The 21,371-nt window shown below is 41.8% G+C and overlaps 1 protein-coding gene and 1 long non-coding RNA gene across 2 annotated transcripts in view; both read right to left on the reverse strand.

The window, feature by feature from the left end:
* INO80D (INO80 complex subunit D) overlaps positions 1-9,036 on the reverse strand; it is a 49,739-nt gene extending 40,703 nt beyond the window's left edge. The window contains exon 1 of the mRNA XM_077829647.1: positions 8,766-9,036. The gene's annotated coding sequence lies outside the window, so the exon portion shown is untranslated. The remainder of the gene's footprint in view (positions 1-8,765) is intronic.
* Positions 9,037-11,654: 2,618 nt separating this feature from the next.
* On the reverse strand, positions 11,655-21,371 carry LOC144271965 (uncharacterized). The gene is made up of 2 exons (XR_013347470.1): positions 21,207-21,371; positions 11,655-12,346 (listed from the first exon to the last, which is right to left on the reverse strand). It is a non-coding gene; the product is annotated as an uncharacterized LOC144271965 (long non-coding RNA).

The following is a 21,371-nucleotide window of genomic DNA, read 5'->3' on the forward strand; positions in this document are numbered from 1 at the left end:
AAAAAAATCAGACTTTTGTCCAAAAAGCTTATTCCTACTATTGTCACAAGGAAAACCCAAGGTTACTAGAACAGAAAGCAGCTGGGAGTTGCAAGGGGAGGGGGGAAATTGTGACAGTCTTTCATATGCACAATGGAAAAGTTTTTTTTTAAATAGGAAAATGTGACTGTAAAACCACAAAAATTAGCATGGTACCCTCCCAACATAAGTTTAACTCATTTTACTGACAAGATTTCAAGTCGATCAAGTCCCGAGCGTAAGTGAGCTCAGAATAAGGTTTGTGTGTCCACAACAAGCCAGATTTCTGTTCTTTAGTTATTCCTTCTATAACCATTAGTAGAACACTGTATGCCAAATTCTGCCCTCAGTAACATCATACAAAGCCAGTGCAGTCAATAAGGTTTCAGGTGTATAACAGAGAGATGAATTCAGCCCGATAGGTCAACTTTTTCTTCCCTCCAGAGAGGGAAACACACATACATACGACTGTCACAGAAATTTCACTGCTGCCGACACTGCTGGCTTCATTACTACCTATTGCCCCATCTCATCCCCTTCCCGCTCAGCCACAGAAGTCACCCACCTAACCACACCCATTGTTTTCTTCTCCTACTCATTTCTTCATGCCTTCTTTTCAAGCTGTCCCCTTTGACCAGTGAAAGATTAGTCAAGGCATAATCGTCTTCTCATTCAAATCTCGCCTCACAGATTTATTTTGTGAAGATTTTCAAAGTTGATACAACAAAGAAAATCAAAGTTATTTAAAACTGTTCCAACATAACTAACAAGAATACCCTAAACAGCCAGTTTCATTGTTGTAGTTTGCCCACAGCCAATTTCCATGAATTGAAGTCCCTTCTCCATCAAGATACTTCCCTATCACTTTTCCACTGAGGTCTGTTATCGTTCTCGCTGTGTTTCTGGAATTAACTTAAAATGTAAGCTCCTCAAGACAGGCACAGTATTTTCCTTTTTATGTACGTGTAAGGCACCATGCAGAACTATGATGTCATATAAAGTATAAACAATTAATAACAAAAGCAATGGATCTTTGGGGGGATGGGAATCACCGTAAAATCCCAGGTCTTGAACCCAGGACTAGGCGTCCCCAGACAGCTGCTGGATCCTCGCCCTCCACCCAATGTCTGCTGAAATCTGGTGGACTGACAAGCTAGTAGCACTACAGCAGGGGTTCTCAAACTGGGGGTCAGGACCCCTCAGGAGGTCACAAGGTTATTACATGGGGGGTCGCGAACTGTCAGCCTCTACCCCAAACCCCGCTTTGCTTCCAGCATTTATAATGGTATTCAATATATAAAAAAAGTGTTTTTCATTTATAAGGTGGGTTGCACTCAGAGGCTTGTTATGTGAAAAGGGTAACCAGCACAAAAGTTTGAGAACCATTGCTCTACAGCAGCAGTCTCCAAACTTTTTGGCTCGCGCACCCTCAGGGTGAAGACCGGAAGACCTGCCGCAGACGCGCCGCCGGAGGGGGAACACCAGCCATGGACGTGCAGAGCTGCCGCTGAAGAAAAAAAATGGCAGAGTGCCGTCCGGCGGTGCTCCTGCTGCTGCGCACCCCCGGGATCATCTCGCGTACCCCAGTTTGGAGACCACTGCACTACAGTGTTAGCAAAGGCACCCCCCACAGGAGCTCTGATTGGAGGACTGGTTGGCTCCACCGATTGGTCCAACTACACTATTTAAGTCAGAAGGAGGCACAGAAAGTTTGCCCAAGCAACAAGATGACTTCCTGGAATGGCTGCACTGGACTCTGCTTGTGCCTGTCTCTTTCACCTAACCTGCCTGTTCTTGATTCCTGCTCTGTTCCTGGCTCCTGCTTCACCCCTGCCTTTGCTCCTCTTCCCACTGTGCTTCTGCTCTGTGCTTGACCCTTGCCTCTCCTCCAGTTGCTGCCCTTACACCTTGCCTCCAAACATCAGTTACCAGTCCTGGGTCTGACCCTAGCTTCTGACCCTGGCTTGACCCCTGGCTCTGGCATTTAGCATCTAACCTCAGCTCTGACACTCAGCTTCAATTCCTGGTTCTGACTCTGACTTGATCCCTGGCTCTGGTAATTGGCAGTTGACTCTGGTGCTGACATTTGGCTTTGTTCCCCAAACTGGATACCTGCTTGCCCACTAGACCTGACTCCTGCTCTGACTACTAAGTCCATAACAATCACTGAGTTCGAATTACTGGATTCTGTGCATATGCACCAAGACAAACTCATGTGAACAGTACCTTGTGAAACATTCTGTCTGACAGAAAGCGATCACCTGCATCACTGTAATCATATAGCAATATATTTAATAATATACAACGGTAACAAAAACAAATCTATCCATTACATAAAACTGTAGCAGTTGCCTATAGTCTTAATCTTGCAATTTGATCTTCAGGGGCAGACCCCAGTGCCCATACAGAACTCCACTGAAGTCAGAGGAACTGTGGAATCTGCCCACATGGGTCTGATTGCAGGATCAGGGCCTATAATAAACAAAATGTAACCCTGGATCTAAAGAAGCTTTTTCTTTTTACTACCATAGCATACACATATTGTAAGAACTTTATATTTTTTCATTTTGATCTGAACTTGTATTTTACAGTGAATGAAATATAGCTCTTTTTTACAGAATATTTCTTGCCACTAAATAAGCAAGTAGAGCAATACATTGCAATAAGCACAAGTAGCTTATCTGAAAAGAACTGAAACCATGTTTGTTAAATAGTGGGTGGACGAGAAATTTTTTTTGTCCCACAAAACTCAGTAACAGATAAAGACTCTGAAATGTGGACTTCCTCTGGAAAGCCAAGTGCTTTGCACCAAAAATATCAGAGCATAAAACCTTCTGAAACTTGATTTGTATCTTTTGTGCCTATGCTAGAGACCGAGTCTTCAGACCGCTTCAACTCACTTTCCAAATTTGTGCCTGCAGTTTCCCATGTATGCACAGAAACTGCTACTTAAAAACCAGAAGTCACTTTTTTAGAAGCATGGGCTATATATTAATAGACAATTTTAAAGAAGTGAGGTTTAATATTAGTCAGCGGCAACAGGGAGAAATACACAAGAGGACCCAGAAAACAGATGATAGCAAAATACAGTTAGTTGTTTGCAGTGTGACCTGAAGAGCAGCTCTGTGTAGCTCAAAAGCTTGTCTCTTTCTCCAACAGAAGTTGGTCCAATAAATGGTACTACCTCACCCATTTTGTCTCAGCAAAATACAGCAACATTTCAAATCCAGGACCATATCATTCTCTCTATGCTTTGCTACTGAGAGGATGAATAAAAGAGAAAACCTGTTCCTCTGGTAAATATTCTGTCTGTGTATGTGAGAGCGAACTCAGCATTATGAGGGAATATGTTGTGAGACTGGGCTGAACACAAGGCAAAGCCACTCTCTGTGGCATGATCCCCCAGCAAACTGGCAGAGATTTCCCCTTGTAAAATCATACACTGAATGTCTGTATTATCTTATGCAGAAACGTGATATGTGCTCTACTCTAGGATGGAAATTGGTGGCCCAGTCACAGAGGGAGAGCTCATGGGATTCTAGCACACCAAGGATACTCTTAATTTTGAGAAGACACTTGTACTGCAAATATTATAATAATACTTTAATGCACATAGATTAGTTACATTTTAAAATGTATGCTTGGAGTTAGACATTTCTACGTGCGTGAGGCACATTTAGGGAATGGAATCCTCAAGTGCATTGTAAATTGGATTGCAATTATCTGTCTGGGGCTAAAAGATGTATAATTATGAGGACTAAGTTTAAAGATTCACATTGTAGCTTCCATGCCATCATTAAAGATGTCACTTCAATTTGGTTGTTTTGTATTTTTAAATGTGTAGCGTGCATTTAGTGTTATGATACTAGTCCATGTGTACGCATGACATAAGACAAATGCATTTTCCATCTAGGAGTTTCTAAAATGTGCCAATTTGATGGCCAGAGAGACCGAAGTCCTCTGTTTACTCACAGAACAATACAGCGTGCATGGAAGTTGTGTAAGCTCCTACGCTGCTCCTCAAGCCTGACCTGGAAAGCCCACCTCTAGGTACCAGAGGTTCGGCTTTCACACCTGTTAAATCTTTAGCTTCCCTGCTGAGACTGCCAATAAGCATAGCAATTTTGGTGGCTTGTGTGACACGGCTCTGATCTACTCAGAACTGGACTGACCCCTCCTAACTCATCACACAGCCCACCATACAGGAATAACTTCCAGTTGTTACTGATAGGGCTGGATTAGAATCAGTGACAGAGCTGAAATGTTCCATTTCACATTACCAATCTTGCACCACCTAGTCTTTCCTTAAAGAGTTTTCTATTCTACAGAGAAAAGTCACACCACACCTCATTTTGATCTTCATTAGTGCCATAAAGCTACAACCCTTTATTCCCATACTATGATCTAATCATTACTTTAGTTTAATTCCATTTAACAGCTCAGGTCACTACTACAGTTAGTCACAAAACCAAATCTGCTATAATTCTGGAAACAATCACAGAACAAAATTAAAAGACTCCATTAGCCAGATAGAACTATCTTCCATCTTCTGACAGAAGAGACTTCCAGTAGCATGGAGGGAATGAGAGTCAGCTACAAGAGTTAACAAAACATAATTCGAACATCCCTGGCCCTCATCTGTGAGGCCTTTGAAGAGCCCTACCAAGGGCAGCGGTGCTCCACATGAGTGCCAGTGTTCGCTCAAGATCCATTTGCAGGATCAAGGCTCACTGGGATACAACAGTGACTGACCAAACATGTACATATACACAAACACACACTCCCTAGCTTGTGTTACTGAATTATCACTGCTGATATAAAATGTATTGGCTAAAAAATGTTGCCATGATTTAAGCAAAAAATATTTAACATTTGATGCTAAATGTCATTTTAGGAAACAAAGTGATTCAGGCCCTACATGGCAGCTGCATAGTCTTGGTTTCCATGTTGGCGCTCAGATTTTAGAAACATGTTAATTTAATCATAACAGCATTTTTCTTTAATTATCTGTAATTCTATATTTGACTATTTTTTCATATATTCAAATCTACCTAGGAAGCCAGAAGTGACAACACTGTCCTCATTCTGTCTTCTCAGAACGGTTAGGGCTCCAAGTCTGCAAAAAGCGGTTGCATGGAACCAATATATACAACGTGAGAATGTGGTACCTTTAGGCTCAGTACTAATCAACAGAATTACATTCTAAAATATACTAAAATGTAATCCAATAATTGTGTTACTCTGATTAATAATGGTCAGACAATGCTTGGATTACAACTGGCAGCAGCAAATGAACCTACTTAGAAACTAACTTGTACAGATACAAAACTGAACTGATTCGTCTATTTATTCTCCTTTGGAAAGTGCACAGAAGTAGAGGTTTTAATTCTAGCCAAACCATTTTACCCAATAGTCAGCACATGGAATAAGTAGTACAAAGATACACAAACTTTAAATATCCGCTACCATTTAAGATGGGGAAGCAGGGAGTTAAACTGCAAAGGATATTTAAAGAAGGGGAGATATGTACAGCAAAATAGCCTGATGCTCCAAACCTTACTCAAGGAAGTACTCCCATTGACTTCTATGGGATTATTCACGTCAGTGAGGGTTGCAAGATCAGGATCTAGGTCTTCTGAATTATCATTAACACAGACTTTAGCATTTATCTTTAAATGCTGAAGCTCCAATCCTGCAGTCAGACCCACAAAGGCAGAGCCATGTGCCCACCCAGACCTACACCAACTTCTACAGGGCTCTATGCACATATGGTGCTCTGCCAGAGCAGGCTGTCTTTGCAGGAGACAGGTTTTCGGAAAAAGGAATAAATGGGATCTTTTAGCCATCATAACATTAAAAAACAAAACAAAGTTATTGTACAGGTACACTATAAATGTCAAAACAAACCAGAATCCAGTGAGAAAATTTAGAGGCTAAGGACATACCGTGAAAACCTTGATAACCTAGAAATGCTCTCTTGAAAGCCTCCTTTATAACTTTAACTTGCATGGTTTGAAAGTGAACTAATTGTCTTTAGAAAAATTCTGCAATACATCTAGCAGCTACTCTACAGCTGCAGGGAGAGGGCCATGACATTATGAAGTACTTATTTTAAATAATTCCAATTATGCACTTGCGTATAAGGTTTAACAAAAATCAAATATGCACTTTTATTCCCAATGCTGCAAAGACTTGCACATAAACTTATCTTTACACACTGAATAGCACCACTGATTTCAGTAGGACAACTCACAGTGTGTAAAATAAGTCACTGGGGATACTCACAGAGCAGACTCTCAGCTGCTGTAACTGTCATAGCTTCACAACGAGCTTTGGTAATTTACACCCAAACAATGTGTAAAAGTAAGCACATGCATAAACATTTGCAGAATCAGAGCCTAAATTTTCATGAAAACGTGAATCACACACATTAAAAGAAAATATAGATATAGATAATTTGGGATGTTTTCTTTATATTGTTAGTTTCTATAATTTTTCCAAAAACAAGAATAAAAATAAAAAGTAGAAACTTTGTATAAATAAAAATATTATTGGGATCTTTCACTCAGAAGTCCATAAGTCAGCTCTGACAAAGTTATAGCTGTCCCATTGGTTTCCAAGTGCCAGTTTCTTACAACAGAATAGCACTCTGGAGGTTGGATTGTCAGTCAGCGTAATACTTTGCCAGCAAAGTCCAAGCATGAGCTAATGTTGATACAGTGGAGGGCAATATATGGACAGGACATATTGCTCTAAATTTACAAACAAACAAAGAATGGCAAATCAACTCTCAAGAAGTGCTCACAATGGAGAACATAGACATTTACTGCAAATTGCTACGTAACAAAATTAGGGCTAACTATAACTTGGTTATTCTGAAATCAGAAAGTGGAATAGCAGGTGTCAAGTCAAGCTTTTTTTTGCTTTTAAAAATGCTTCAATGTTATTTGTACAAAGCAATTAATAAATATTTTTAAAATGCACTGGAACAAATCACTGGTATCTATAGCTATTAAAAATCAGAGCTATTTTACCTATGCTGTGAAAGATGCATGTCTCCAACAGTAGACCCTCTTCTCAACTATAGGTAACGCACTTGACTTTCCCCAGGAAAACTGCTTTCATTTTCAGTTTTATGTACTAGGATTGTAAAGACGGTTCCTGGATAAGAATTATATTCACATCAAATTAATTACTTGCCACTATAAATGACTGATAAATCAGGCCCTGATCCTGCAATTAGGGGGTGAGATTCCATAAAGACATAATAATCTGCAGACAGATTATCAGATTTAGACTATAGGATCAAGATCCAAGTTTGAAAACACCTTTGGATGCAAAAGTTTCTCCTTCCTTGTTATCAAAGAGTGATCTGTGGAAACATCTTTCCCTAGACTTCTTATACAAAACTGACCAACAGCCCCAACCAGCAAACACATCAGTACCAAGCATAGGGCTTACTTAAAGTACTCCTGGTAGTAAACAGTACACAAGATAATAGTCTGCAGGATCAGACCTCAAATAAGGAGGAGTTTACACACCCCATTCACAAATCTAGAGTCAGACCAAGAATGCTGCACGTGTCAGTGTGCTTGGACTATCAATGACAGCACCTGCAAAACTCTCAAGAAGACACAGAAGTTAGCTGGAAAGATATAATGACACTGCAAGAGTAAATAATTCAGAGGAGCACTAAAGGAGGGGGGAAGATTTATTCACACTCAAAATTACAGAAGGAGTTGGAGTCAAATGATGCAAGGCTGCTTCTCATGAGACCAACCTATGTCCATCTAACAACTCCCCAGGTCCCCAAACCTTTAGTCCCCACCACAGGCAGGTGGGGGGCCTAAAAAGTTATAATTCAAACAAAATAACTCAAAGCAAAATTGACATGCACACGGTCGAGGAGGCTATAAGGAAACAGAAAGGAGGGAGACACGGGTTGGTTGGGGGGGCGGGGAAGGGAAGGATTTAACCCCCCCACCTCATTTAGTAAAGAAGACAATATTCTCCCCACTATTTTACTTATAAGCAGCAGGTATAAAATGGGCAGGTTATTGGGAGGAGGGGGGGAGAAAGTGAACCTTAAATTAAACTTTAAAGGCCGCCGGCTGCTGTTAAATCTACCCCTCCCCCCCACCGACCGACGGCGGGACCCGCCTCCCAGGCTGCGATGGGGGAGGGGGGGGGCTGTCATTCTCCAGCCGTAATTATAATTAAAATAAACTTCAGTAATTATATGATCCTATGAAATTCCGCCCCCGGGGGGCTCCGCTCCGCTGCCCCCACATCCCCGTCCGGCGGGCGGGGGGAGGCTCCAGCCCCTGCTGCGGCCTCGGCGACCCCCCCAAACCCGTGGAGCCCAGTGCAGCATGCAGGGCAGGAGCAGCCCGCCCGCCTTCGTGAGTGGGGGGCCGCAGCGGGGGGACCGGCGGGGGCGGGGAGCGGCTAGGCCCCGCCGGGCTGAGGCCTACCCGCCCCCTTCGCCGCCCTTAACCTTACATTCAAACACACTGAGGCGCCGCTTCCCGTCCCCCGGGATCCAGCGGCCGCTTCACCCCCCGTTTCCTGCCTCCCTAGCGCCCGAAAGTCTTAACAATCCCTCCGACACCCCTCACCTCTACTGCGGCCTACAGCACTCCGTCGAATCCCCGGGCTCGCGTAGTCCGCCTGGCCGCCCGCCCTGCCCCTTGCGCGCCGCCTGCCGCGCTACGCGAGCCCGAGGATGCAGGCCGGGCCTGGCTTACCTTTCCAGCTGCTTTTTTTTTCTCCTCTCTCGCCTCTCCCCCCTTTCCCTCTGCTGGGCTGACAGATCAGAGTTTCCTCCCCAGCAGAGGGACCGGGAACAGGCTCGGGCTCTGTGCTGAGCAGCTGCTGCCCCCCTGGCTCTGAGGAGATCCTGCGTTTGGGGGGGAGAAAGCTTTGGGGAGCTTTTTATTATTTTAAAAGTACAAAGTGCTCAGAGGGTAGGTGATTATTAAGGGGAATCCCTGAATATATTCTCCAGCAAAGAAGGCAGGGCTGCTGGGGCTGCTCAAGAAGAGAGCCAGCAGCCTCCTACAGCACCACTACAGGCACTGAGAGGACATAACATCAGAGAGCAGCTCCTCTGCCCTCCAAAACAACAACTTTCCTACCATCTTGGAGGTAGTAGAGAGGGGGGAAAAGTACAGAGGGTTTTTATAGAAAGTGTCAGTTTAAAAATAATAATAAAAAAGGACGTTATCTATTTGTGTGACTTAAAAAAAAAAGGCAGGTGGCTTAGGAAATATTTTCCTTTATAATCAGTGAAGATCATTTGTCTGAAAAAAAAATTTAAAAAGAAGGATGGTCAAAAAGAAAATCTCTTCTTAGTAAGTTTATTTGTTTGATTTATTTTTAATTAAGAGTGAGAGGTTGGGTTTTTTAAAATTATTTTATTTTGTAGTCCATAAAGTACAAAGTGGATAACTTTTTTTTCTGTCTCTGGGTGGCAGTTTTTTTAAAAAATTGATGTCTGGAAAGAAACTCATTGGTATGACTTGTGTTATTATGGTACTCTTTTATTCAGAGTAAAAGCTGAAACTGATGTGGGATAGTCTGGCAGTTATGTATCATGGTGTCCTCTCTTTCTCTCTCAAGACACTGTAAATAAAGCAGATTGAATGTACAGGTAGGTAGATGCAGCTATTTAGTTTTTTCACAGTGCAAAGAGATATGTAGAGAGGGTTTTAATACAAGTAAGTGGAACCTGTCACATATCTATGTTGGTCCATCGTAATTTTGTGTTGGTCCATCATAATTTTGGCATTGTCTGTCCATAAAAGATGGGAAATGAAAAATAAAACTTAAAGCAACAAATTTTAATACAGTAGTTGAGTTTTGTTATTTTTTTAAATCAAAGCATTTTGCAGCCTTTTAAAATCTGTTTTGATTCTTTTTCAGAGATTGCTTTGATTTGGGTGCTTTGTTCCTGATATTTATGAGTAATGGTATCCCTGACTTAATCTTGCAAAGTCGAGAGACAATATTCATTTATTCTATAAGATCTTTTAAAAATACCTCTATTATTGAAAGGGTTTTTTTAAGGTGCTTTGATTAGACTGAACAAAATGTATGAAATGCTGTTAAAGTAATGTGAGATGCCACTAGGTATCTGTAAGTGAAAACATTCTCACTCAGTTCAGCAGATGAGTGATAACATTGCATGCAGTGAGATTCATCAGAGTCCTATGTAGGGATGAACAACTGCAAATACATCGTTTTGTTTTGTCTGCATGGAGGAGGACGTAAATAGAAAACTAAGGAGATATATAGTAAAGAACTGCAAATTTTGCAGCTTTGTAAATGTTATTCATATGATGTGGGTTCTAGGTTGGCTAAACTGCAGTTTGAAGTAACATCAATGCTGAAATTAAATTGGCATAGCCCACTGTCTCTCTCTTTAATGAACTCTGAAATAAATCAAGAGGTCTCTGAGTCCTCCACATTTATAGTGGTTTCATATTTCAGACTGTCTCAAATCAGGTGTTGCAATATCTCCAATTTTTGTAGCATTCTGATTCCTGAATTTAAAAGAAGTTGCTTTTTGAAAACTTACTTGGATATGGATTTTCTGAGCTAGCATAAGTAATGATGAGTCTCATTCTGTGCATATATAGTGGGTCTTCCATTTGGAGGTCTGAGTTTTAGAGTTAAAACATAATAAAGAACCTCCTGGCCCTTGCATTAAGAAGAATATTTTGTTTTGGCTATTTAAAAAATACTGTTAACTCATTATGGTAGACTAGAAGGTTGCACCCTGATAGAATGCATGGAGTAGTTACAAAAGAAGTGCTTTACTGATTCAAAATATTGATCCATTAAATCCAGTATCTTGCTCTGGCAGTAGAAGTTTAAAAACAAAACCATAATGCACCTAACTCTTTGTGCAAAATTGCATATAGAGTGATGATGGGATAATCAAGAGCTTCCTTCTGACCCTTCCAGTGTGTCAGTGATCATCTTATGCCTTGAAGTATGAAATCTGATTATCTTTATCAGAGTATGTTTATAACAGATATTTTTGAATATTATACCTACAAATGTACAACAGTTACAAATGTGATTGATCATTGTTATGTTATTATACAACCTTTTAAAAAAATTCAGTGACCGTGTTTGACTCAATGACCTTCTGTGGCAGAATTCACAAGTTATGAACTAGTATTTCCTTTCATTTTATTCTAAATTAATAAAGGGCCAAATTCTTCTATTCTTAGTCACCAATCCCACAAATATACAGATATTTAACTTTATTCACATGAATTGGTCCTATAAAATCAATGGGGCTACTCACAGGAGTAAAGTTAAGCAATGTATAAATGTTGAAAGATCAGGGCCTTAATTCAGTACTTACTTGTATAAATCTCCCTTCAAGTCAATGGGAGTTTGCCTAAGTACAGAATTCAGGATTTCCCTATCAAGTGATCTGTTGTTTTTACCCTTTAACATAATACTAGAACAAGGGAATGATTAGTTTTCACTATACCTTTATACTGTCACTATGGAATACTCAGTCAAGTCCCATCTAACTCTTTTTTTCTCCAGGCTAATTCTAGTTTTTGTAAATTTCACATCTTGTTCGTTGCTATTAGAAAAGGAGTACTTGTGGCACCTTAGAGACTAACCAATTTATTTGAGCATGAGCTTTCGTGAGCTACAGCTCACTTCATATCCGATAAAGTACAAAACTGAAAGGGATGCTGTTTGAATAGTTTGACTTTTCTTTGAATAGGAATAAAATGATGATGAAGAAAATTTCACTAGATTTTCATACTATAAATAGTTATCTTTCAATCTGTTGCTGACAAATGTAAAACAGTGGAGTAAACTAATAACAGGGAAGTTGTTTTAACTAGTCAAGAAGATTAAGACAAATGTCCATTTTTCAATAATATTTTGTATAACATGAAACAAGTGATTACTATAACTAAATCACTTTTTATCACAACAGAATATTAAATTGTAGGGACCAAAGTAAATTGGAATATTGCCATATTCATAGGGGTAAGATAAGCAGGATTTCACTCTAAAACTGGAAGTAAGACCGAGTTATTCTGGTGGTTTGATTTGCAGTGCTGCCATTCTTCCTGCTGGAGAATAAGTACCAGGTTTCTTGACCCTCTAGAAGATAAAGAACAGAAGTATAAATCCAAAGGAAAACATATTGCAATGTTCCAGTTTAAGATGCAAAATAAAGATTTAATTCTGGAGCTTGTAGTCTCTGCCTACCTCCTCATTAAAGATGAGAGTAGATCCAAATCCATAGACCCACCCAAAGAAGTGTGCTGTACACCTGGGCATCTCTCTGGGATGGCAAGAGAAAATAATCTTTTGGTTTCAGCTATGGAAATAGCCTCTGCTAGTGGGCACAAGCAGTGGAGAGGTCTAGCTGCTGAAGAGAGAGGTGTACTTTGATTGTGCCCCATTTGGACTACTGTAGAGCTGGGCTCTGTGCCACGGAATGCATGTGCACCCACCTTGTGCACCCTAAGTCCTTTTCTCTCTCTGTAGTCATGGAAGTGTGGTCTGTACGTGCTGCTTGGAGCTTATCAAGTGTGACCTGGTACATAGCTATTGTGACCTCAATTGGGCAAAATGTGGGTATCCCAATATAGTTCCATAAAATTATATACACACTCAACCTGAATGAACATCCTCAATTCCTAAGTCTTCAAATGCTTTTTAACCTTGGTGAGAGCCTCTCTTCTTTAGAAATCCAGGTGAATATTAGGGGAAAAGCCCTAAATAGACAGTAGCTCTAATTCAGAAATCTTCTTGCACAAAGCCAAACTTGAACTAAAGGTCATGTTTTTGAAAGGATTAAACCCGGAGGAGAGAGAAGAATTGTTTATGATGCTCTAGAGGGCAGCTAGGAGTAACAGGGCAAAAATAAACAGTTTAGGCCAAAAGAGAGAGAAGTTTAGGTCAAATATCAGAACATATTTCCTTATGGTGAGTTTTAGTAAATTGTAAAAGGGTTTCCCAAGCCAGAAACAAGACTGGATAGAGCAATGGAGAATATATTGTAAGGAACAATTTTGAACTGGTTCAGTGTGTGGGTGCGGGTGATGTTGGTGGCCTGAGATATAAAGGAAATCTGACTAGATGATCTGGTGCTCCCTTCTGGCCTAAAACTCTATGACTCAATGAACTGGCCCCCAGTGAGGTGATCTAGGTGAATGTTTAGGTCTTTTCTACATCTAAATTCTGATAAGATATTGCACTCTCTTATGATGCTGCTTTCAGCTTTTGAGTTCCATAATGTGGTTTGTTTGTATTTTCAAAGGCAGTACAAGTTTTTATTAAAACTTTAACTAGAAATTCAAACTTTTATATATTATTGCTAAAAAAATTATTAATTAAAATATTTCCTCAGTTAATGCATAGACTTTATTTGTTTTGCAAAGGTTGCTCTTGAGACTTCTGCATATTATTATTTATTTTATATATTGCATTAGTATCTTGAGGCCCTAATCAGGGATCAGAGCTCCATTGTGCTAGTCACTGTAAAAACACCTACCTGAAAAAACCCTGCCCTGGAGAGTTTACCATCTAAGGGCTTGTCTTCAGTAACAAACTCACTAGAGTTATAGCACAAGTGTTCACGTTAACTCTTTTTATTCAGACACTAAACCCCCACAATCATGTGTTGCTGGTGGTATCCAATGAAGGCAGCTGGCACAGTTGGGGATATATAGGGTTGCCAACTTTCTAATCCAGTGGTAGGCAACCTATGGCCCATCAGGGTAATCCGCTGCCGGTCCCCGAGACCATGTTTATATTGGCCATCTGCAGGCATGGCCGCCCGCAGCCCCCAGTGGTCACAGTTCGCCGTTCCTGGCCAATGGGAGCTGCGGGAAGTGGCGTGGGCCGCAGGGACATGCTGGCCACCACTTCCCGCAGCTCCTATTGGCCAGGAACGGCAAACTGCGACCACTGGGAGCTGCAGGTGGCCGTGCCTGTGTATAGCCAATGTAAACACTGTCTTGTGGCCCGCCAGCGGATTTATCCTGACAGGCCGTATGTTGCCCGCAGTTTGCCCACCACTGTTCTAATCACACAAAACCGAACATCCTAGCCCTGCCCCTACCCTGAGGCTCCGCCCCTGAGTCACTACATTTCCTCTCCCTCGGTGGCTCACTCTCCCCCACCCTCACTCACTTTCACTGGGCTGGAGCAAGGGGGTTGGGCTGTGAGAGGGGGTGAAGGCTCTAACTGGGGGTGCAGGCTCTGGGGTGGGGCCAGAAATGAATTCAGGGTGAAGGAGGGGACTCCAGGCTGGGTCAGGGAGTTGGGGTGCGGGGTCAGGGAGTTGGGGTGCAGGCTCTGGGCTGGGGCTGAGGGGTTTGGGATACAGGAGGGGGCTCCAGGCTGGGGGACAGGGCCAAGGGATTTGGAGCGTGGGAGGGGGCTGCAGGTTGAGGCAGGGGATTGGGTTGTGGGAGGGGGTATGGGCTCTGGGCTGGGGGGCAGGGTCTGGGCTGGGCTGGGGCCAGGGATGAGGGGTTTGGGGTGCAGGAGAGGGGTTTGGGGAGGGGCCGAGGGATTCGGAGTGCAGGATGGGGCTGCGGGTTGAGGCAGAGAGTTGGGGTGTGGGAGGAGGGCTCTGGGTTGTGGGGGGGTCTCAGGGCTGTGCTTGGGATGCGGGCTTACCTCGGGTGGCTCCCAGTCAGCGGGGCTAAGGCAGGCTCCCTGCCTGTTCTAGCTCTGCGATGCGCCCTGGAAGCATCCAGCAGGTCTGGCTCCTGGGTGGGGGGCAGGGCCAGTAGGCTCTGCGTGCTGCTCTTACCCGCAGACACCACCTCCCATTGGCCACGGTTCCCAGCCAGTGGGAGTGCAGAGCCAGTGCTGAGCGCAGAGCCCCATGGCCCCCCTGTCTAGGAGCCGGACGTGCTGGCCGCTTCCGGGCCGCAGCACAGTGCCAGGACAGGTAGGGACTAGCCTGCCTTAACCCTGCAGCACCGCCAACCAGACTTTTAAGAGCCCGGTTGGTGGTGCTGAGCGGAGCCACCAGGGTCCCTTTTCAACTGGGTGTTCCGGTCGAAAACTGCACACCTGGCAATCCTAAATATAGGCAAGGCCTTGAGTGGGCCTCAGTCAGGTTGGGCTACTTCACACCTAGCTGTAACTGCCATTGCAGTAGTACTTGACCTGTGGCAGAGGAAAGATGCCTCCACAAGGCTAGACAATGGTATTCCAAGAACTGACACTGAGCAAAGAGCACCAAGCATAATGTTGTTGAATATCTCTAGAACCAAGCGTATCCGCTTTGTGATGGAAGCTTGCCTGGGAGGTGATTATCCAGAGGCCTCTTGGACACACTAAACCACATTCTTCTTCCGTTTTTTTTTATAATCTTCATTTCTGAAATAAAATACTTTTACAACTACAGTTCACATATTGCAAAGAGTAAATATTTTTTGGGGTCAAGGGCATTAACTTTTAACTGTTCTTTTAACTGAAATTGTTGCATTGCAGTGCACAGATTAAACAGTAAAGCGTTTTTCTTTTGCTTTGTTTTAAACAAACACTGTGATCTCCCTAGTTATGAAAATTAAGCCCAGCAAGCAGGAAGATGTTGCAAAGATTTCAGAAGAGATTGCTAATTTGTGCCTTATAGCAGACTTTTTAAGTTCTCGTGCACTGGGATACAGCTCTCAATGGTTTAAACAGATGAGATATAGTTTCTTTTGAGTATGTTTAGCTATGGAATGCCATTATCATTGTAGTTATCCTCTTTGCTGACAAACTCTGCAGTCAGTGTAAAGTTTGTCAGGGATGGAAGGCCAGCGATGTAAACCTGCGTGGGGCTGTGCAGCAGGAATTAGAGAGTGGGTAACTTCTGCAGCTTGCAGAAGGAGATTCCACACTGGCCCCAAACAGGGCAGGCATGGGATAGCCAAGAGAAAAGCCATGGTACTCACATGCATGGAAGTAGCATGGTAGGCTAAGGTTACAGCTGTTACATCAGCCCAGAGGCTCAAAGCAGTGGCTGTGGTGAGGCTGTTCTGCAACCTTTTCCCTGGTGCCAGATTTTGGGCATAAATGGATTTCACCTCTCTAGCACAAAGCTACATTATTGAGGTTTTAGGGCCTCAAAGACATTGACTTTATGTGCCTTGACCCTATGGACATCAGTTAAATTTCAGTGTGAGGGCTTATATACTTGTAGTGCACGGTCTTGGGTGGGCCCTCTGTACAGGAATGTGTTTTTGTTTTGGGGAATTGCCTTTTATTTTTAAGCAAAGCCTTCTAACTTCGTACCAAACATTCATACAAATAACAAGTATCTTTGGCCTATCTGTTTTTCTAAGATACATGCTTTTCTAACAGACTTGGCTGTCAAAGGTCTGGACAAATTTGTGACTATTAAGGATATCAAACACAACATTTGAAAGGTAATTTTCTCTTACAAGAACCTGACTAGAGACATGGCAGACCAGCAAAGTAGTTTATAGCTGTCACTAGAGTCTGGTCCATCTGGCCTGCTAGGAATTGTGACACTGTCAAGGAAGAGAGGAGCCCCAACTCACCTGAGTTAAACCAGTTTGAAAAGCTGCAATATGTAAATGAATAAGTAGTTATGTGCTATCAAATATATCCAGAGCCTTATAGTTATTTTTATTGCAAATATATTCTTCCTTTTAATCCAGTAGAATTCTTCATGCTAGATAACTATTCTGACTGATGACTTGTTGATCAAGTGTGTGAACGGGATCCAAGACCCATACAAAGGGATTATTTCCATTAACTTTGTTGGGCTTTGTATTAGGACCCATATGTAGTGGCAAACTGACACAAAGAAAAGAATTAGTGAACTGCATGTCCATCGGCTGTTAAGTCTTGATCCTATTCCGTTGAAATCAATGTGTATTTTGATATTGATTTTAATGGGAGGATCAAGCTCTTAGAACTTAACCGTTTAACCGCTTGGGAGTAGGCCTACATTCTAATTTCCACATAACTGAATTAGTTGATAATTGAATAGTTATTAAAAACATTAAGTAGAACCTCGCTAATCTGCACTTCATTAATCAATGCACATTAAAAAAAATATTAGCACTGTCCCCCTAAATCTCAGCAAAGATGTAATAGTGTGAATACTACTATGTTTTAATGTCTTCCAGATCATGGGGTGGGCATCTATTGAGACTTTTGTAAATTGAAAGTAAACAAGGTAATAAAATCATAAGAGAACACTGTAATGAGGTCTTATGTTAGTAAAACTTCCATTTTGTAATTCAAATATACTAATGTATTTACTAGAACATTTGTATACATTTATTGATATTTCCTAAATTAAAATCACTGAAATTAATAAATTACATTCTTTGCCTTATTATCCTTTGTGGTTTTTTTATTCTACTAGTTCAACTATGCATTAAATCATAAATTTCAGTCATTCACAGTGGGTGTCTCTGTCATTACTGCAAATTAGGAACATCAGAATTCCATATTGGGTAAAACCCCTGGCCCATTTAGTCCAATATCCTGTCACTGACAGAGTCCAGTACCATATGCTTCAGGGGACGGTATAAAATGCTCCATAACAGACCATTTTATAGCAAACTGCCTACAGGGGAAGTTTCTTCATAAACTGTTAAGAGATTGGCGTATGTCCTAAAGCATGAGGAGTAGCCAGGTTCTAGGAGGCAAGGCCTTAATGGTCTCTTTTGTGGGTTATTTGTTAAATGTAAAGGCCCAGATCCTCAAAGGTATTTAGGCTCCTAACTTGGAATGAAATTAATGGAAGCTAGGAGCTTAAATACCTTTGAGGATCTGGGTCAAAGTTTTCTGTTCTTAGCTGGATTTGTCCCCTGGATGCACTTGTTTTTCATATATATGCTAATTCAGACAGGCCAACAGGTGTAGGGAAGGGTGACAAGAAGAAAGTAATTTGAATCGAGTATTAATTTCCTTTGAAATTGTATTTAAGCATGCTCAAAACTGTATTATAATACTAAAATAAAATTTGGAATCTCTCTTGATCTTAAATGTAGATTACGCTTCCCCAAAGCGTTCTCCGTTTACGTAACTACTATATGCCTCATAATGACTGTTTTAATGGAAGCAGGTTTGAGCAGGGAAAGGCCTCAGAGTCTCCACGGCTTTCTCAGCTTTAGACACTGTTGCACTGTAGCAGAATGGATGAGTGTGCTGCCAGAAGAAAGTATATTATTTAGTAGCAGATTTATGTAGCATTACTAGTTATGGATGCATGCACAAAGTACGTACATAAATATCAAGCTTTCCACATAGACTCGTAAACTACTAATCCAGGCATGAAAATATTTAACACTAAATTTTTAGGAAGTATAAGCATCTACTTTTAAATATCTGGATTCCTTGAAACTACAAGTTTTACTGAACTCCATCATTTCAAAGGACACAGATTGTGGCACCATGTAATATACCATGTAGTGTCTTTGGACAAAATTTTGAACATCCACTCTGCACTGCATAGCTCTTAAAAAGACACATTTTGAAAGAGCAGGAGGCTTGTCCTTGAACAAAATATTGCCTTCCTCCCCACTGCAGTGCTGTGCAATAGCAGCCTATATCCCTCCACCCCTGCATTTCATTGGTGTTGTGTGCAGATTGTTGGAGGTGAGAGTAATCTACATATGTAAAAGATTGTTTTATGCCAATAGTAACTGCCCTGAATGACATGACAACTTGATCAGAAATTATCATTCAAAGGACACTTGGATTAAAAATGTGTCCTGGTGTATTAATACCTTAAGGCTATTAATAAGTGAAGGCCTTGAGTCTCATGTACTGTTGATACTCCTTACCTGCTCCTTGACACTGTCTTTCTTTGGCTTTTATGCCCCTGGCCTCTCTTGCTTCCTCTCCTATCAATCTGCCCACTATTTCAGCATATCCTTTGATGGTTATTCTTCCTGCCCTCCCCCTCTTTGCATCTGTGGCCCTTAGGGCTCAGTCTTCAGTCCCCTCCTTTCCATCCTACGTGACTTCATCTGCTTACATAGATTCAGAAGCCAACACTAGGAATTAATGTTAAGAAAATGTTCTCTCTCTCTCTCAGGAGAGTATGTTTTTGCTGGGGGTTAGCTTGGTCCTCTCTTGCAAATATTGTGTGGGGCATGTGTCTGGAGTCAAGGTTTGAGGTGGGATTTTGCTGCCTCTCCCCCTTGACCTAGGGGGAGCTTGCACTGTGTCTCTTAGGAAGAAGCTTAAGGGAAGGCTTGGGTGAGTTAGGTTACTCATCTATGTTTTTTCCTCTTTAGTATACTTCTAATTCAACTTATTCACAGTTTGACACTGACACAGCCTGCAGCAGAAGTAACTGGGTGAGGGTGAAAAACCTCCTTGTCCTCAGAGAGTACTAGAATCCTTCCTACCTACCTACCTTCAAACCCTTCTCAACCTTCCTTTTCCTCAGTACATCTTCCCTTCAGCCTTACAGGCTGTGTCTGTACTAGGGAAAAAAGGTGTATTCTTAACTCAAGATAAAATGCTAGTGAAATAAAGGCAGTTTCAGAGTGGTAGCCGCGTTAGTCTTATCAGCAAAAACAACGAGGAGTCGTTTGGCACCTTAGAGACTAATAAATTTATTTGGGCATAAGTTTTCGCCCACTTCATGAACCCACTTCATCAGATGCATGGAGTAGAAAATACATGAAAAGATGTGAATTACCTTACCAAGTGTGAGGTTAGTCTAATGAGACAATTCAATTGACAGCAGGATACCAAGGGAGGAAAAATAATGTTTGAATTGAGAATGGCTTATTTCAGACAGTTGATAAGAAGGTGTGAGTAACAGTAGGGGGAAATTAGATTTAGGTTTTATGACAACCCAACCACTCCCAGTCTTTATTCAGGCCTGATCTGATGGTGTCCAGTTTGCAAATTAATTCCAGTTCTGCAGTTTCACAAGATCTGAGAGAGTGAGGGATTGTCCTTCAGGATAGGTTGTAGATCCTTGATGATACATTGGAGAGGTTTTAGTTGGGGGCTGAAGGTGATGGCTAGTGGCGTTTCTTTGTTGGGCCTGTCTTGTAGTAGGTGACTTCTGGGTATCTACAACCTATCCTGAAGGACGGTCCCTCACTGACCTTGGGAAACAGGGCAGTCCTTGCTTACAGACAGTCCCCCAACCTGAAGCAAATACTCACCAGCAACTATACACCAGACAACAAAAACACCAACCCAGGAACTAAACTCTGCAACAAACCCCGGTGCCAACTCTGACCACATATCTATTCAAGGGACACCATCACAGGACCTAACCACATCAGCCACACCATCAAGGGCTCGTTTACCTGCACATCTACCAATGTGATATATCATGTGCCAGCAATGGCCCTCTGCCATGTACATTGGCCAAACTGGACAGTCTCTATGCAAAAGAATAAATGGACACAAATCTGACATCAGGAATCATATAATTCAAAAACCAGTAGAACACTTCAATCTCCCTGGTAACTCAACAACAAACCTAAAAGTGGCAATTCTTCAACAAAAATACTTCAAAAACAGACTCCACCATGAAACTGCAGAACTGGAATTAATTTGCAAACTGGACACCATCAGATTAGGCCTGAATAAAGATAGGGAGTGGTTGGGTCATTATAAAACCTAAACCTAATTTCCCCAATACTAATTTCCCCCTACTGTTACTCACACCTTCTTGTCAACTGTCTGAAATGGGCCACTCTCATTACCACTTCAATCTCCCTTGGTATCCTGCTGTCAATTGAATTGTCTCGTTAGACTAACCTCACACTTGGTAAGGCAATTCACATCTTTTCGTGTATTTATACCTGCTCCTGTATTTTCCACTCCATGCATCTGATGAAGTGGGTTCTAACCCACAAAAGCTTATGCCCAAATAAATTTGTTAATTTCTAAGGTGCCACAAGGACTCCTTGTTGTCAAGGCAGTTTATAATTTTTGGAAGTTAGAAGGCCAGTTAAAGACTGAGGGAGCCTAGTATTTAACTCAACCTGCTAACTCTTGTGAAAACAACAAACTGTCTTGTCTTCACTAGCATTTTACCTTGAGTTAGTTAGCAATACATCTTTTCTTTTCCTAGTGCAGAAAAGGCCATATGAGGGAGAAATTTGAAATGTGGCAGGTTCTCCTCTACCCCCCTCCCCCAAATATGTTCTTTAAAATCACTGACTGACAACTGCATTTACCTGATGATTTGGTGGAGGAAGAGGTGTTCGACTATTGGGCAGATGAGCATAAGCATGAAGAGAAAGGCAAAGCTAGTCTAAAGTGGTCATGTGATAGGTAATGCTGCTAGTGCAAGATCAGCAGACAGGAAATGCAGATGTTGTATTCTGGGAGATGTAGTCTCT

The sequence above is a fragment of the Eretmochelys imbricata genome, chromosome 11 (assembly GCF_965152235.1).
Source record: "Eretmochelys imbricata isolate rEreImb1 chromosome 11, rEreImb1.hap1, whole genome shotgun sequence".
NCBI lineage: Eukaryota > Metazoa > Chordata > Testudines > Cheloniidae > Eretmochelys > Eretmochelys imbricata.